Consider the following 4,449-nt stretch of genomic DNA (forward strand, 5'->3'; position numbering starts at 1 on the left):
AACAAACAAAAGTCCAGGACCAGATGGCTTCACAGGCGAATTCTATCAAACATTTAGAGAAGAGCTAACACCCATCCTTCTCAAACTCTTCCAAAAAATTGCAGAGGGAGAAACACTCCCAAATTCATTCTATGAAGCCACTATCACCCTGATACCAAAACCAGAAAAAGATATAACAAAAAAAAGAAAATTATAGACTGATTTCACTGATGAACATAGATGCAAAAATCCTGAACAAAATACTAGCAAACAGAATCCAACAGCACACTGAAAGGATCATACACCATGATCAAGTGGGATTTATCCCAGGGATGCAAAGATTCTTCAATATATGCAAATCAATCAATGTGATACACCATATTAACAAATTAAGGAATAAAAACCATATGATCATCTCAATAGATGCAGAAAAAAGCTTTTGACAAAATTCAACACCCATTTATGATAAAAACTCTCCAGAAAATGGGCACAGAGGGAACCTACCTCAACATAATAAAGGCCATATATGACAAACACACAGCAAGCATCATACTCAATGGTGAAAAACTGAAAACATTTCCACTAGGATAAGGAAAAAGACAAGGATGTCCCCTCTTGCCACTCTTATTCAACACAGTTTTAGAAGTCCTAGCCACGGCAATCAGAGAAGAAAAAGAACTAAAAGGAATACAAACTGGAAAATAAGAAGTAAAACCGTCACTCTTTCCTGATGACATGATACTATACATAGAAAATCTTAAAGATGCCACCAGAAAACTACTAGAACTAATCAATGAATTTGGTAAGGTTGCAGGATACAAAATTAACGCACAGAAATCGCTTGCATTCCTATACAGCAATGAAAAATCTGAAAGAGAAATTAAGGAAACACTCCCATATACCACTGCAACAAAAAGAATAAAATACCTAGGAATAAACCAGCCTAAGGAGGCGAAAGACCTGTACTCAGAAAAGTATAAAACACTGATGAAAGAAAACAAAGATGACATAAACAGATGGAGAAATATACCATGTTCTTGCATTGAAAGAATCAATACTGTGAAAATGACTATACTGCCCAAAGCAATCTACAGATTCAATGCAATCCCTATCAAACTAACAATGGCATTCTTGACAAAACTAAAAGAAACTTACAACTACCAATGGCATTCTTGACAGAACTAAAAGAAACTTACAATTCGTATGGAAACACAAAAGACACCGAATAGTCAAAGCAATCTTGAGAAAGAAAAACGGAGTTGGAGGAATCAGGCTCCCTGACTTCAAACTATACCACAAAGCTACAGTAATCAACACAGTATGGTACTGGCACAAAAACAGAAATATAGATCAACAGTACAGGATAGAATGCCCAGAGATAAACCCACATACATATGGGCACCTAATTTATGACAAAGGAGCAAGAACATACAATGGAGAAAAGACAACCTCTTCAATAAGCAGTGTTGGGCAAACTGGACAGCTACATGTAAAAGAATAAAATTAGAACGCTACCTAACACCATACACAAAAATAAACTCAAAATGGATTAAAGACCTAAATGTAAGACCAGACACTATAAAACTCTTGGAGGAAAACAAAGGAAAAATCACTCTTTGACTTATACCACAGCAAGATCTTTTTTGACCCACCTCCTAGAGTAACAAATAAAAACAAAAATAAACAAATGGGACTTAATTAAACTTAAAAGCTTTTTCACAGCAAAGGAAATCATAAACAAGACAAAAAGACAACCCTCAGAATGGGAGAAAATATTTGCAAATGAAACAACAAAGGATTAATCTCTAAAATATACAAACAGCTCATGGAGCTCAATATCAAAAAAAAACAAACAATCCAGTTTAAAAATGGGCGGACGACCTAAATAGACATTTCACCAAGAAGACATACAGATGGCCAAGAGGCACATGAAAAGCTGCTCAACATCACTATTAGAGAAATGCAAATCAAAACTACAATGAGGTATCACCTCACACTGGTCAGAATGGCCATTATCAAAAAAGCTAGAAACAATAAATGCTGGAAAGGGTGTGGTGAAAAGGGAAACCTCCTACACTGTTGGTGGGGATGTAAATTGATACAACCACTATGGAAAACTGTATGGAGGTTCCTTGAAAAACTCAAAATAGAACTACCATATGACCCAGCAAACCCACTACTGGGCTTATACCCTGAGAAAACCATAACTCAAAAAGGGACATGCACCACAATGTTCATTGCAGCACTATTTACAATAGCCAGGTCATGGAACCAACCTAACTGTCCATCGACAGATGAATGGATAAAGAAGATGTGGCACATATATACAATGGAATATTACTCAGCCATTAGAAGAAACGAAATTGAGTTATTTGTAGTGAGGTGGATGGACCTAGAGTCTGTCATACAGAGGGAAGTAAGTCAGAAACAGAAAAACAAATATCGTATGCTAATGCATATATATGGAATATAAAAAAAAAAAGGTACTGATGAACCTAGTTGCAGGGCAGGAATAAAGATGCAGACATAGAGAATGGACTTGAGGACATGGGGTGTGAAGGCGTAGCTGGGGCGAAGTGAGAGTAGGATCGACGTATATACACTACTGAATGTAAAATAGTTGGCTGGTGGGAAGCAGCAGCATAGTACAGGGAGATCAGCTTGGTGCTTTGCGGTGACCTAGAGGGGTGGGATAGGGAGGATGGGAAGGAGGCTCAAGAGGAAGAGGATATGGGGATATATGTATGCATATGGCTGACTAACATGGTATTGTGAAGCAATTATACTCCAATAAAGATGTATTACAAAAAAATGTACAGAACTGGGTTTCCCTGGTGGCACAGTGGTTAAGAATCCACCTGCCAATGCAGGGGACAAGGGTTCGAGCCCTGGTCCAGGAAGATCCCACATGCCGCAGAGCAACTAAGCCCATGCGCCACAACTACTGAGCCTGTGCTCTAGGGCCCGTGAGCCACAACTACTGAGCCCGCGCGCCTAGAGCCCGTGCTCTGCAACAAGAGAAGCCACCGCAATGAGAAGCCTGCCCACCACAATGAAGAGTAGCCCCTGCTCGCTACACTAGAGAAAAGCCCGCGTGCAGCAATGAAGACCCAACGCAGCCAAAAGTAAATAAATTTGTAAAATTTAAAAAAAAAACCTTGTTAAAAAATGTACAGAACTGATATAACATTTCTTTTAATTAAATAGATATTTTTCCCATTATTTTTTCCCTTTTTCTTTTCCCATTTAAGCAACTAGGCTGTTCTGTTCTCACTGCCTCAGGAAGCGTGCAGCAATGAAGACCCAACGCAGCCAAAAGTAAATAAATTTATAAAATTAAAAAAAAAAAAACCTTGTTAAAAAATGTACAGAACTGATATAACATTTCTTTTAATTAAATAGATATTTTTCCCATTATTTTTTCCCTTTTTCTTTTCCCATTTAAGCAACTAGGCTGTTCTGTTCTCACTGCCTCAGGAAAGGTATGTTATAACCAAAAACAGAATTTTTTTTTTTTTAAAGAAGCCTCTTCCTGGCATTTATGCTCCCACCATTCCTTAAGGAACAGAAAGGACTCATAACATAGACTTAGGTTTGGAAGAATTTTATAAAAGAAGCAAAGTTCTCCCTAAAGCTCAAAGTTAGACCTGAAACCTCCAGGAGGCCAAGAGTGCAGTCAAGGTCCACAGACCACCCAGCATCCACTGAAGGAAGCACCTTGCATGGCCTGTGTCCACTAAGATCTTCCTTTCAACAGTAGCACAGGCCCTCTGCCCAGTGACTGTTCCAGAAAAATCAATGCTACCCTGTCCCTGGGACCTTTGCATCCCTCCCCATCCCAGCCCCATCAATAAGCATGGATTAAGTGGTACTACAAAGCATCACTCCCCAGCAAACTGGGGGAATCTTTGCAGTGCACTCCCAGGAGGAACCACCATATCTAAAGCATGTTGACAATTCCTGAGCTCTACTACACAGTGGCAGCCTCTTTCACTTCTCATAGAACCAGTAACTTTCAACTCAGGCAATCTTGCTCTCACATAGATGCACACATTCTTTTCAGCTCATCTCCCATTTGCCCCTTTTGGTTGCTTTGGGAAACACTCTCTCCTGTTCTCTCACTGGCAACATACAAGTAATCAAAATGGTGTCATACAAGTAATCAAAACAGTATTTTAAGGCCACTTTTTTGTTGTTGTTGTTGTTGTTGTTTTTTTTTTCAGTGGTATGCGGGCCTCCCTCTGCTGCGGCCTCTCCCGTCGCGGAGCACAGACTTTTTTTTTGTTGTTGTTGTTGTTTTTTTTTTTTTTCAGTGGTATGCGGGCCTCCCTCTGCTGCGGCCTCTCCCGTTGCGGAGCACAGGCTCCGGACGCGCAGGCTCAGCGGCCATGGCTCATGGGCCCAGCCGCTCCGCGGCATGTGGGATCCTCCCAGACCGGGGCGCGAACCCGGTTCCCCTGCATCGGCAGG

This window comes from Physeter macrocephalus, chromosome 20 (genome assembly GCF_002837175.3).
Source record: "Physeter macrocephalus isolate SW-GA chromosome 20, ASM283717v5, whole genome shotgun sequence".
NCBI lineage: Eukaryota > Metazoa > Chordata > Mammalia > Artiodactyla > Physeteridae > Physeter > Physeter macrocephalus.